Source organism: Ictalurus furcatus, chromosome 29 (genome assembly GCF_023375685.1).
Source record: "Ictalurus furcatus strain D&B chromosome 29, Billie_1.0, whole genome shotgun sequence".
Lineage (NCBI taxonomy): Eukaryota > Metazoa > Chordata > Actinopteri > Siluriformes > Ictaluridae > Ictalurus > Ictalurus furcatus.
In genome coordinates, this window is record NC_071283.1 from 10,560,277 (window position 1) to 10,575,307 (window position 15,031).

At 41.1% G+C, this 15,031-nt stretch overlaps 1 protein-coding gene across 4 annotated transcripts in view; it reads left to right on the forward strand.

Moving 5' to 3' along the window:
- Window positions 1-6,129: 6,129 nt before the first annotated feature.
- The window catches only part of LOC128604189 (RAS guanyl-releasing protein 2-like), a 54,623-nt gene continuing 45,721 nt past the window's right edge, over window positions 6,130-15,031 (forward strand). For all 4 annotated transcript variants that reach the window (XM_053619091.1, XM_053619090.1, XM_053619089.1 and 1 more), the window contains exon 1: window positions 6,130-6,378. The gene's annotated coding sequence lies outside the window, so the exon portion shown is untranslated. The remainder of the gene's footprint in view (window positions 6,379-15,031) is intronic.

Consider the following 15,031-nt stretch of genomic DNA (forward strand, 5'->3'; position numbering starts at 1 on the left):
CCTGCATTAATTTATCGCTGGACGAATCAGAAATACTAAATTAGCCAAATTTCCCCATTTCGAGCTGATCTGCTAGTCTGTCTTGCATATTTGATGGAGAATACAATAGCTCAATTTAAACAGCTAATTTTCCCTACATGGCATAACATTAAACATCTATTTTTCTTTCCTTTTTTTATTTACTGTGAATTTACTAGCAAACTTTTTTTTTTGCAGATGTGCATAAATTGTTGTGTTTAAAAACTGACAATAAGCTACATCTCCATAAAGAATATAATTTATGTCATTTGGATGATGCACTTATCAGACATGCTAAATCTCAGAATTTTAATGGGTGAATAATATACCTACACCTAGAAATGAAAACGTAAGGAAGAAAGAAAGAAATGTTGTTTAATTTAAAAAAAAAAAATTGTAACTACTGTTTTGCCTTCCTGACTTTTTAGACTGTCAGTTCGTAAAATAAAATAATAATTTTCTCTGTCATTGTTTTCTTGTCTTTGCATCATTAGAGGGAGATGCTGAGTAGTGAAGAAGTGCAATTAAAGAAATGATAAGCACCCCCTGAGTCAATTACGATGGATGACTAATGGCATAGAGTGACTTGGCTACTAGAGGGAAAGTGTTGTAGAAGTAAATGCATTCATTTACATTTGTAATAGCAGAAAATTTTGTGTCTGTATAATCTAGGGAGGATAATGACCTCTAAAGTCCCTTGAATCTGTGACATCTGCCTGTACTTTGTATAAATGCAGTCAGAACTCCAAATTCGCAAAAGGTACACGGAGAAATAGGGAAGGTGGATTATGAAGAGAATTTAGACCTTGCAACACATCTGTTGGATTTTTTTTCTTCTCGAAATAACGTCTCATAATGTAGGCTATTAACATGAACCAGATGGATGGGTAGGGCTGATGGGGCAGGAACTTCATGGGCTCTCTGAAGCAAAACACATTACGTAATGGCTTTCATCTTCTTGTTCATCAGTCTGTGAACGTAATATTTCATTATGTATCCATCAAAGTAACAGACACAGGACATGGTATATGCTACAGTTATATGGGATTGAATAGGCTTTCTATTTACAAAACTGGACTGGTTCCTGCCAGACTGGTGATTGGAATCTCATAAGAGTGCCTGAAAATCAACAACACAGTTTGTTAGCCAGACCCTGGGTCTGTCTTAAAGCACATGTTGTCATAGTAACCGAGAGTATCTTATAGATTAAATTCTTTGCTGGGCTTGACTTAATGAGTGGAATATAGAATTCTGACAAACGTACAGGTTTAGGAATAAACCTACAATTCGAAGGCTTCTTGCTTTCATGGTTATTACGTGATGATATCATAGTATGGTCAGGAATGTGTTTAAAGAGATAGAAAGAATGTATGCAAGTTACAGCATAAGATATATTGCATACAATGTATACTGTAAATACCATTAATAAATAATAATCCCTTATACATAATACTTAAACCAGAGAAAAGTGATACAACATTATGAATCTATAATATACAATAAAGAATGTCAGGTTTCCTGACCTTCACGTGCTACTAATAAACAATATTAGTTGTTGAATAGTGTATTTATTAGTTAATAAATAATATTTATTTTTATTTGTTTACGGCTTCCAATAGTAAGATTTCTTTAATTCCCATCATACAGAAGCTAAATAAATAACATTTTTAAACACAGATTTCTGGCGGCATCTACTGGTTAAATTGGGTCAATGCAACATTGACAAATATGTGACTAGAGCTGTGTCCTCAAGGACTAAACAGAGCTCCAAAACAAAGATCTACACATTTTTGTACTTTTTCTACTTATTCCTTTAAAAAAAAAAACTTAGGCCTGCATAAGATGGTTTGCTGGCCTTAGCTGGTTTAGGCTAGTTTAGCTAATCTCCCAGCTTTATCTAGTTGGTTTTGACTGGGGTAATTGATTGGCTAATTTGCCACCAAGCCTAACAGGAATTAGTTAATATTCTAGCTAGAGCCAGCCTGACCACCTAAAACCAACCTGTTTTGCTAGAACTGGCCTGATGAACTTGAACCAGGCTGGTCAGCCCAACCAGCTAGAACCAGCATGTCAGGTGTCCAAAATCCTCTAATACAATCAAATCTGAAAAGCCTGCCCAGGCAAAACCACCCTGACCAGTGAGAAGTAGCTTAGGCTGCTAGAAGTATCCTAGAAAGATAGAACCAATCTGACAATCTAGAAGTAGCCTGGCCAGCTAGAACCAGCCTGACAGGCCAGACCCAGCATGAACAGGGATCAGAAAACAGGCCAGCTAGAACCAGCCTCACCAGATAGAAGTAGCCTGACTAGCTAGAACCAGCCTGTAAGAGGATGACCCCACATGGATAGCCTGAAGACAGCAACTGCTAAGAACAGTTTACACTCAAGTCTCAATGTATGAAAAGTTGATAACTTCAGTCTGATACAATGTGACTTAAAATTAAAACTTTAATGATGCTTATTTTCATGTTCCTTTCAACACACTCAGTGTTGGGCAGTAATGAGTTATAATCTGTTGTCACCCAGAAGAGGATGGGTTCCCTTTAGAGTCTGGATCCTCTTAAGGGTTTTTTTTCGGCATGTCCTCTCAGGAAATTGACAATGGCCATTATTAAAATTGCTATATAAATACAATTGAATTGAACTGAATTGAAAAGATATATTAACTGTAATTAACTGGAAATTCCCAGTGGGAAGAGAGTGCTTCAGATGGGCACAGATGCTGCAGTTTCTGTACAGAGCATTATAAATATGGTAAAAAAAAAAACAAAAAAAAAAAACTTCTCTTTTCCTCATGCTTTTCAGAGCTAATCTTAAACATTCCAACATGCATTTCTGGGTATCAGTAACATAGTTTTACATGCCTGCCCAGATGTTTGGAGCAGCAGAAGATTGCAGGGTTGCCAGATTGCAGTTACGTCTGCATCTAACTGCTACTCATTCTGAGTTCTCTTCTGAATCTGGTTCCCTTCTGAGTCTGGTTCCTCTTAAGGTTTCTTCCTCTTATCATCTTAGGGAGTTTTTCCTTGCCACTGTTGCCACCGGCTCGCTCAGTTGGGATAAATTCGCACTTTTAATATCTGTATACCATGTTTATATATTTCTGTAAAGCTGCTTTGAGACAATGTCTATTGTAAAAAGCACTACACAAATAAAATTGAATTGAATTGAATTGAACACACTCGGAGAGTAATGCTATTTGAATAGTGCTATTTTCCACATATACTGAGCTTATATACACTCACAGACACCCACAAATTTCTAGTGTCACTCCGACTGACAGCAGAGAGAATAATTCTGCTCTCCTGGGCTGCCAGGATTGGAGATTTTTGTGATTTGAACTGGCAGTCTTCTGATGATAAATATTCTCTAATGAATGATGTATTCAGTATTTGCCTTTATAACTGTCCCAGCCATTTTTTGACTGATTTCAGTGCAATTTCAGTTCCTCTTAGATCCTCTCAGTTTTAATGTTCATCCAATTCCTCCTGACAGATGTGTTATGACTCCAGAGTCCTTACAAAAATCAGGTCTATAAAGCGGGTCATGACAAAACACTTTTGGTGTTCTGTTGATTTTGACTTATGCTTGAATTTTTTTCATCCTGTAGACACATTGCATTCACTTATCTGTAAATATATTGTTACATTGGTATTAAAATATTAGAACAAGTACATTTAATATACACCAGTCATTTGAAGTACAGCTGGAATTATTGTCAGAACCTCTGTTGTAGAAAATTAATCATCACCTTCTGAGCAATTAGATTTGAGAACTGAGAAATATCCCACTTATCTGTGATATATATATATATATATGTGTGTGTGTGTGTGTGTGTGTGTGTGTGTGTGTGTGTTTGTATATGTGTATATATATTTATATGTGTATGTGTGTATATATATACAGTATCTCACAAAAGTGAGTACACCCCTCACATTTTTGTAAATATTTGATGATATCTTTTAATGTGACAACACTGAAGAAATGACACTTTGCTACAATGTAAAGTAGTGAGTGTACAGCTTGTGTAACAGTGTAAATTTGCTGTCCCCTCAAAATAACTCAACACACAGCCATTAATGTCTAAACCGCTGGCAACAAATGTGAGTACACCCCTAAGTGAAAATGTCCAAATTGGGCCCAATTAGCCATTTCCCCTCCCTGGTGTCATGTGACTTGTTAGTGTTACAAGGTCTCAGGTGTGAATATGGAGCAGGTGTGTTAAATTTGGTGTCATCGCTCTCACACTCCCTCATACTGGTCACTGGAAGTTCAACATGGCACCTCATGGCAAAGAACTCTCTGAGGATCTGAAAAAAAGAATTGTTGCTCTACATAAAGATGGCCTAGGCTATAAGAAGATTGCCAAGACCCTGACACTGAGCTGCAGCGCGGTGGCCAAGACCATACAGCGGTTTAACAGGACAGGTTCCACTCAGAACAGGCCTCGCCATGGTCGACCAAAGAAGTTGAGTGAAGAAAGCCCGCAAACAGTTTGCTGAAGACAAGCAGACTAAGGACATGGATTACTGGAACCATGTCCTGTGGTCTGATGAGACCAAGATAAACTTACTTGGTTCAGATGGTGTCAAGCGTGTGTGGCGGCAACCAGGTGAGGAGTACAAAGACAAGTGTGTCTTGCCTACAGTCAAGCATGGTGGTGGGAGTGTCATGGTCTGGGTCTGCATGAGTGCTGCCGGCACTGGGGAGCTACAGTTCATTGAGGGAACCATGAATGCCAACATTTACTGTGACATACTGAAGCAGACACTGGGCCGCAGGGCAGTATTCCAGCATGATAACGACCCCAAACACACCTCCAAGACGACCACTGCCTTGCTAAAGAAGCTGAGGGTGAAGGTGATGGACTGGCCAAGCATGTCTCCAGACCTAAACCCTATTGAGCATCTGTGGGGCATCCTCAAACGGAAGGTGGAGGAGCACAAGGTCTCTAACATCTACCAGCTCCGTGATGTCGTCATGGAGGAGTGGAACAGGATTCAAGTGGCAACCTGTGAAGCTCTGGTGAACTCCATGCCCAAGAGGGTTAAGGCAGTGCTGGAAAATAATGGTGGCCACACAAAATATTGACACTTTGCGCCCAATTTGGACATTTTCACTTAGGGGTGTACTCACTTTTGTTGCCAGTGGTTTAGACATTAATGGCTGTGTGTTGAGTTATTTTGAGGGGACAGCAAATTTACAGTGTTATACAAGCTGGACACTCACTACTTTACATTGTAGCAAAGTGTAATTTCTTCAGTGTTGTCACACTAAAAGTTATAATCAAATATTTACAAAAATGTGAGGGGTGTACTCACTTTTGTGAGATACTGTATATATGGAATAAAACACGACAGAGCATGCTCTTATAGGAAAATAATCAACAACGGCATGATATGATGCTTCCCAGCACAAAACAAAGTTGATTATTTTCCTGTAACAGCATGTTCCAAAGTGTTTTATTCCTTTTATACTACAGCAATTTGGCAACAATTACATTTTACATTTTATTCATGATCGACTTCAAAATTTTTTTTGCTATATTTAATATTGTGGAATGTCAGCGAGACAAGCTGATTCCTGTTATTACTTATGTTATAGCAGTTGTACTCTCAACAGCCTTTTTAAAAATCTATCCATACATGCATTTTCCATACCACATTTTTAGCACACGGTCACAGGGAGCCTGGAGCCTATCCCAGTGAACTCAGGGAACAAGGTTGGGTCCAGCCTGGACAGGGGTGCCAACCCATTGCTGGGAACAATCACATACATGGCTCTTCGTGCACACAGGGAAGAGGTGGGATTCGAGCCTCCAACTCTGGAGGTGTGACGCAAGCATACTACCCACTACTACTGATACCAGAACAAGTATATTAATTTAATATAATATAATTATCAGAGCTGCTGTTATAGAAAATGAATCAACATCGTCTGGACCAATCAGATTCCTGTCTCATTGACGCACAGTAGTTATCCTAACCATTATCGCTTGTTTTTAGCTTCTTTCATTTCCAAAAGAGTCGCCCAATCTGGCAACCCTGAACATCACGCGGCGGCGCTGTGTTTTTGGCGACCTCTGCAGGCGGAGCGGAGAAGTGCAGCAGCACTGCGGAGGACAAACGAAGGCGCAGCTTCCAAAACCCGCAGCAGCAACAGGCACGAGCGGTGTGGACTGAGGCACGGGGTTTGTCACGCTCATATTACATCACTACAAACTCCAACACTAGAACAGTACTCTAGAAGAGGGGCAATGAGGAAGGCTGGAGTTGTCTTACACGGTTTTCTTTAATACCCCGTTGATCTCTGGAGTTTTTCAGTGCACGAGACTGTAACTGGCTTCTCCAAACTTTGGAGGTAAGAGCGAACGCCGGAGTCGCGCGCGCGTGTATGCATTGCTTTAATTCATTGCGGAGAATTAATAAATGCATTAAATTCCATTCAGTGTGTGTGTGTGTGTGTGTGTGTGTGTGTGTGTGTGTGTGTGTGTGTGTTTTGCTTGCTAATGAAAGCTCTAGATGATTGTGCTTTTGGCGATGCAACTTGCAGGATTCTGCTCATGGTGCATGGTGTTTAATTGCATCACGATGCAGCATTTGTGCACAACCAAAATCTCCAGTGATGAATTACCTCTAAATGATCTGTGTTGAATAAACACTCTGAGCTGGTGTTGTTTAACTCAGGGAATCCATCACTCATACCCAGACTTGCTGACACACTGACTTCATGTTGAAACTTGGTTAGTTTTTTATTTATATATATATATATATATATATATATATATATATATATATATATATATATATATATATATATAGCGCTGAGGGCTGTTTTGTATTTTTGTCAATTTTGCTGCCAAAAACCACTGGTTGCACATCTGCCACAGCTTGTGTGGAACCAAAAAACCCACAGAGGTGATGCTGAACTGTGGACCATCTGTGTCTCAAAGCAGAACCCCCCCCCCCTGCAGCCATCAAGCTATACCCTGGAGCAGTTCAATCTTGGACTCTTCAGACATTTCTTTCATTCTGGCTCTCAGATAATAGAGCCAAGCAGCTGTGTTGTGTGCTTCCACACCTGTCCTCTTTGGAGTGAGGAAAAAGGACAGATGGGTCTGGACTGAGAAGAACTGCGGTGTAGAGTTTCAGTGCAGGGACGAGAGGGTCGAGAGAGACTTGTTCTGTTGTGCCTTGATTGTCCTGATCTCATCACAGCGCATCTGGAGTCTCTCACTTCCTCCACAGAGCGAGGCACGTCCTCCTTATCATGCTTCTACACTTTTTAGGGCTGGACAGGCAGGGGTGTGTGAGTGTGTGGGTGTGAATGTGTACGCATGAGTGATGAGTGTACGCATCCTTCCAGTGTCACACACCCTCACAATTACTGTATACACACTCTCCTTTCTATAAACTTCAGCTCTGAGAATCTTTTTTTTGGACTGTGCTAAACTCTCTGTAAGCCTGGGATCCAGATGAAGAAGAAATCTCCCTTTAATGGAGTTTGACCCTTGACCTCAGACTGGGAGTTTTCATAATGATTTATTGAAGCTGTATGTGGCTTATACTGTATACACTGCTATGAAGCCAGTTGGGGTGTGTTGGGGAATATCTGGGTAATAATAAAATGGTTCAGAAGCCTTTTAAAAATGCGCTTGTATAGTTGTCTATCTGTTTCCAAAATGGCACATTAGCACCAGTTATGTGTTAGACATCACCAATATATTGCCTTGCATAACTATACTTTCCTGGAACTTTTCCACATTTTCTAGTGTCACAACCTGGAACTGAAATGCACTTAATTGGGATTTATACTGTATGCCCTGTGATGCATTGTGTACCCCGCCTTGTGCCCGATGCCCCTGGGATAGGCTCCACGTTCCCCCGTGACCCTGAAAAGGATAAAGCGGTATTGAAGAGGGATGGATGGACTGTATGCCATCCACTATATGTTTTGGTGCATGGCTAGGGGGATTTGTCCATTCAACAGCTAGAGCATTAGTGAGGCCAGGCACTGACGTCATGTGAGAAGGCCTGGCAATTAATTGGTGATACAATTAATCCCAAAAGGTGTTCATTGGGGTTGAAGTCAGGGCTCTGTGCTGACCACTCAAGTTCTTCCACACCAACAGGAATGGCTTTCCCCAAACCACAAAAATGCAAGCATGCAATTGTGTAGAATGTCTAGCCAAAACCATGAAAACCAGCCTAAACCATTATATTTCATAAAATATAACCTAACTTTATAGATGTCTATTCATTCAGGAAGGTGCTCTTTTGGGATCCACTTAATCCCAGATTTGTTCATCAGTGCCAGATAGTGAAGTGTGATTCACTCCAGAGAGCATGTTTCCACCACTCCAGAGTCCAGTGGAAATTTGCTTTACACCACTCCAGCCAACACTTAGTATTGTATTGTGCGTAGTGAGCTTAGTCTTGGCCATGGAAACCCATGTCGTAAAGATCTTGTGCTGACCTTGCTTCCAGAGGCAGTTGGGAACTCGGTAGTGAGTGTTGCAACAGATCGCGGGCAATTTTAGCCTCGACGCTACGTGAACTTGCATGGACAAGCATGGCCTAATGCTTTGTATCTGTTGTTAATCCTAGACGTTTCCACTTCAGAATAATAGCGCTTAAGGTTCACCAAGACAGCTCTATCTGGGAAGAAATTTGATGAACTGACTTGGCGCAGCGGTGGAATCCTATGACAAAGTACTGCCAGCGTTTTTCTCTGGAGATTGCATAAAAAACCCAGCCACTGAGTCACTTTATGTGGACGGTTTCCTCTAACCAGAGTCTCAATAGTGCAATATAATAATGGATTTAATTTTGCGAGGGGGGGGGGCTGTTCAAAGTTTGGAATATTTTAATTTTTAACAACTAAACCCTGATTGGTAATACTTTTCCAGAACTTTGTCCTGGATTTGTTTTGATATCTCGTTGGGCTTCATGATATGCTGTGTTTAGGCATGTTCTCGAACACACTGTGGGAGCTTTCAGGAACAGGTATACGTAAATTGAAATAATGTGACACTTTAATTATGTTTAAATGTATCATTTCTGATGGCAAATGGTTGCATTGGAACGAATTTGGGGGTTCACAAATAACTGGTGAACACTTATGCAGTCACACTCAAGATCACACCTATATCTAATGTGTTGGGGAAATTTGTGAATGAAGAGCAGTACAGTGTCTTTCCCATATTGAACAGTTCTACTTCATAAACGCTTGTCATTTAGTCTTATTTGTTAGACTGTATTGTTGGATTTTTCCCCAGATTTGAGTGTAGTAATGACACTCTTGGATCAATGAAGTTCTCATTTCTCAGTTAATTTCACCGACTCACCCATGCTCACTATCTGGTCCAGGAGGGAGAATGAGGCAGAAAGGAAAATAAATCTTATCTCAGAAGCCTGTAATATTGGGAGTCTTGTACACACACAGAGACAGACAGACCGCTAGAGTAGTCTGTTAACAAAGGAAAGAAATTACTGCAAGCTTAATCGCACAGATTGACTGTGCTTGCAGAACATCATTTAGTGAGTCTTCGAAAGACTGGAGATGTAGTCAAATGAGTGTTCTTGCAGTCGATTGGTTAGTTTCTCAGGGAGAAAACAAGACTCGGACATATAGAAGCCTGACAAATTAAAGGAATAACTGTTTTTTTTTTTTTTTCTTTTTACAGTTGTACTGTGAGAGACCTTTTACTGGCTTCCGTTGTAGAAAGAAGTGTCACTGCAAATCAATATAATGTGAATATGAGCGATCACCTTTATATTATGGTGAAATAGTTCTCTCCAGGTGGGAGTGGTCTCTTCCAGGGCGACTCCACCCCCATCCACAAGGCATGAAGGCTCAGTGAATGGTTTTGATGAGGCGGAAAACGATGTAAATCATTTGCTTTGCCCTTCACACAGACCAGATCTCAACCCAATTCAACACCTGTGGGAGATTTAAGACAGTGCTCTCTACCAACACCACCACTGCCACCGTCAAAACATCAACTGAGGGACTATATATAGGGAATCTTTTGGACGAATGGTGTTCATCCTCCGGTATATTACAGAGCCTTGTGGAATCGATGCCAAGGCACAAGATGTTCTGATGGCTCATGCTGGTTCAATCCTTTCTAAGACACTTGACGTTGGTTTTCTTTCCTTAAATTTGTATGTGGTCTATTTGTAACCAAGTCACCTTTGCAATCCTGTAATAGAAATTGGCATTCAGATTGGTGGGAACTTTCGAAGGCATCATACATCATACGCCAGATCAGATTCATCCTACGTCATAGTACTTGAAAGTAGTACAGCCAAAGACGCCCCAGATTTCCTCTATGACTTAAATAGAGTCAGAGGCATCATAACAGAGAAGCATTTCCGCTGTTTCAACTGTCTGAGGCAGATTATCGCAAGTTATCTGGATCAGAAATGCACACAGAGCCCTGCAGACAGCTTGTACACTCACTCTGCTAACCTGCACAAGTGGCTTGCTGATTGATTATAACACAGAGAAGCCTTCTCCTTCAATAAGACCTTGTGTTTTCGATATTTTTGGCACTGTAGTGCTTTCTAAATCAATGCAGTCAAACTGTGGGACTGGGCAGTTGGGTTGGAGATTCACAAACACAGCACTGCGGGATAGCAGTGAAGCACAAAACAGCTGATGTTAGCAAGCTAAAAGACAAAAGAGTGTGGTGTTGCTCTTTCACTTGGTACTGGAAGGAGGTGCAAACTTTTGTCCACAAAGTTTCTATTCAGCAAATAACAATAAATTGTGCACGGGCAGTAATTAGAAGTCATACATGATGATGTTTAAAGTTTTTCTTCATGATCAAAAAGAGTTTTTGACTGACTGGGGTGCCAAAACTTTTATATGTGTCGTGCTCTTCTCAAACATTGCACATGAATGTCATCCATCATGATTTTCTCAATAGTTTTTATTTGATTTTATTTATTTTGAACATGAATGACATCTATTCACGTGCCATGATTTGCTTGTATTTTATTCTTTTTTGTGCATGCATGTGATCTGTTCATGCCACCATTTTCTCATTTTTATTTTATTTTATGGCATTGATATCTCCTATGCCATCATTTCCTCAACAAATATTTGATATAAATTGTATAGCAGTTTATTATCGGGGAAATGCTATTTAACATGATAGTCAGCCTGCTGCTTAAAAAAAAATGAATCTCAGAATAACTTCCCCGCATCCCTGCACCCAACTGATTGTACTATAGATAGAAAATAACAATGACACAAGTCTGAGAGGTCAGGGTCTCCCTGATCAGCAGGGTGAAATCATGACCTTAATGTTAATGAGACACTAGATATGGATGAGCAGAGCTGAGCATGACATTCCACTGGGGAAATTAAAGCATAATGCAGTCAAGGCATGTAAGGTCACTTTACACATGATCGTGATGACACATCTGCTAACCTGATGTCTTCTCAAAGCTGCTGTTGATTAGCTATTGCTTGTCATCTTCTGAAAAGGATGTTGATGATTCAGGGAAGCGATTATAGAAAAGAGTATGCCTCAGCGACTGACTGAATCACCTCGGGGAAAAAAATTCCAGGATTGGCTAACATGTACACGCAGCGGGATTCTGTTTAATCTTACCAAACCGCAAAAATGCCTGGCATTCTATGTGTTTAAAGCGTCGTCTTCATTAAGCCTAGAGCATTGTGAGTCAGATCCCGTTTAATATATTACAACGGAGTACACATGCACGGAGATCAAGATGAACATGCAAATCTTGTCACAGGCTATGTTTAGGATTCCGTCCTTCCTTTCCTGGTCCTCTGAATGGAGACACGGCTTTATCTCTGGCACCATCACAGTCAAAACACAGGAAGCCGGATTCAACCTGTGACCCATGTTGAAGGGGCTAGTAAACAGGAAACGGTCAGTTCCACTGCTGAGTACGCTGAATACGTTTCAGGATGATGCCCTGCCGTTTTATAGCTGGTGTGTTCTCTTTTCAGCATGTGCTGTGAAGTGGATTTTTTTTTTATTATTCAATAACAGAATGTTTTATTCCCCTGCAATTTGCCATGTCGTAATTTTTATCCTCTTATAGTTGCATTTTTAATGTTGTGGAATCTCCTGATTCAGATTAGTTCTTGTGATAATGTTATTATAGTCCCTCCAGGATGTTGTGATTTTGCGATTGCAGGAATGAACGCGAAATCAATGAAACGCTGCAGTATTCGCAGGAGCGTGCAATTTTTCAAATTTACCGCAGATTTTCCGCAGATTTGGGCCAAGACGCGTCACGTGACGTCATTACGACGCGCATAAGCCAAAGCCCCCTTTGATTCACGAGTGTCAAACATGGGTACAGCTATAAGGCCAAATAAACATAACTGTGAAAGACAGCACAAAACAATGTCGTGGAATTGCAAAAAAACCTCAAGCTTCTTGGAAATCCTGTACAGAATGGTTATAGCAGATATAAACAGCCACTTCCTCACCAGGCTCTCTTAAAATTAAACAGACAAAAAATTCAGCTTGGTGTGTTACTGAGAAAACCATGAAGTGTGCCATCTTCCCATGGCAGAAACCTTCAAAAAAACCAACTCTGACATTGGAGACTTCTTCCAAACAATGCTGAATAAATCTGTAAATAAAAAGTTGGACCACTTTTTAATTTCAAATAGCATTTTGTTTGAACCCGCCCCCCCCAAAAAAACAAAAAAAAAACCTTACATTTGCATTTCTAGTTTAATGATTGACTGGGTCACAGGAAGTGAAAGTGTTCGAACATAACAGACAAAGAGGCATTTCTGTCAGCCTCTCTTGCAATCTGCCACTGTTTCTCCCTCTCTCTCTCAAAATTTTCACTTTGTGCACATTTTTAGCCTTCCTCTTTTACTCCAGCACTCTTTTACTATCTTTTTTGATTATCTTTTGGGAAATGAATGGTAGATATGCTGGAGGAATGCAGCAAAGTTTACCCTTCTACAGTACACCCTTTTGAATGTCCCGTTCCCATCACTCTCACGTTTTCACACACATACACAACATCCGGTATTTGTTATGCCGTTGAATCTGCAAGTAGCAGGATACAGAACAGGAAGCAAAAACGAACAGAAAAATTACGCCCAAGCTAGCACTTCTCATGTGGCAAAATACATGTTTCTATCTGCGTTGTCAGGACTTTTGTTGATTGCTGCTGCGAAATCATCCAATGGAATAAATGCCCATCCTCGCTCACACATATATGCATGCTCTAACACATCTGTATGCAGCTGCATGCTGAGTCAACCTCCTTCTCCGGGGAACGGGTGTAATCTGGGAAAGCCAGCTCCTCTGTGTTCATGAGATATATGGCAGAGAGAGGCGTAGAAAGCCCCCAAGCACTTGCGTGCACACATACACACACACACACACACACACACAAACACACTGTAAGACTAAAATAGCCCCCCTCAAATGCAGAAATGTTCAGAGGTCCAGATCAGTCTTAAGCAGGAAGCTCACACATAAACAGGGTTTTAATACATGCTGTTGCAGTAATCTGCACACACACGCACACACACACACACACACACACTGAAGGATGAACACATTCTGTCCATTGTGTTCTTCAAGTATCCCTGAATGTGCGAATTTAAAGCATTAAACATAATCCCAAATAGCTAGCCAACCCACTGGGCATGACCAAAAGTCATTCATTCAAGAGCCAGAATGAAGGTTTCCTGCTGCAAGTGCAATATTAAAGTCCATGGGAACTCTGTACAAGCTTCAAAATAAGTTTTTATGGCGTCATTATAGACGCATTTTCAATGCCAATTAGAGACTCATTTCAGACATACTTGCAGTATACTACAGTTCAATCAACTTTACAACTGTCAGCAAGTACAAATACTTTATATTCACTGTGAAAGAAGCACAATTTCACACACTGGCTGCAATGAAAATAATCGACGTAGCTATAAATAAACTGTTGGGGTAGCAGGGTGGCTTTTAGTGGTTAGCATGTTTGCATCACACGTGTGTGGTTGGGGGCTTGAATGTGTGCACAGACTTTGCATGCTCTCCTTGTGCTTTGGGGGTTTCCACCGGGTACTCTAGTTTCATTCCCCAGTCCAAAGACATGCATTGCAGGTAGGAGATTAGGAGGGTCGTGGCAGCAGGCTGAGCCTTCATCCCTGGCCACAGATTTCAGCTCCTCCCTGGATGTTCCCAAGCAAACACTGAGATTTCTCCAGCAGGTCCTAGGTCTGCCCTGGTATCTTGGGTCCAGTGGGACAGACCTGACACAGCTCTAGCAGAAGCTGGACCAGGGGGTATCCTTGTAAGGTGCTCAAACCACCTCAGCTAGATCCTCTCCATTTGGAAGAGCAGCAACTTTACTCCAAGCTATTCTCACTTATTCTTGTGCTCCTCACCTTATCCCAGAGGGCAAACTCGGCAACCCTGCAGAAGACCCTCATTTCTGCCTCTTCTTGCGAATATTTTTTTCCGTCACTACCCACAGCTCGTGACCACATGTTGAAGAATGGGGGTGTAGCTTGAGCAGTAAACAGAAAGATGCCAGGTGCCTGAAGGGAGCGACCAATTCTTTTCTGTAAAGTGTGGAGCATCTCAAACCATGTCAACTGGCTCTTCTTGATACAGAGGAGCAGCAACAAGGCTGCTGAACTCTTCACACTATCATGGAGAGTAAATTCAGTAACCCTGCAGAGGAGCCTCATTTCTGCCTCTACTTATGACCTTGTCCTTTCAGTCACAATCCACAGTTCATGCCCTCACCATAAGGTGAGGACATGGATGTAGATACGACTAGTCAACAGAAAGCTTTGTCTGCAAACTGAGCTCCTGCCTCACCACCACAGACTGTAAGTGTTGTGTGGGGAGTGTAATTTGGAAACTGTGGGGCTTTCTTCTAAAGTACCCAAACCAAATCAACACTCTCTTCTCGATTTGAAGAGCATCACGGGCTTGGACTTAGAGGTGCTGACTAGCTCCCTGTACCAGACACCTGTCCAACCTTGCCACGTCTTG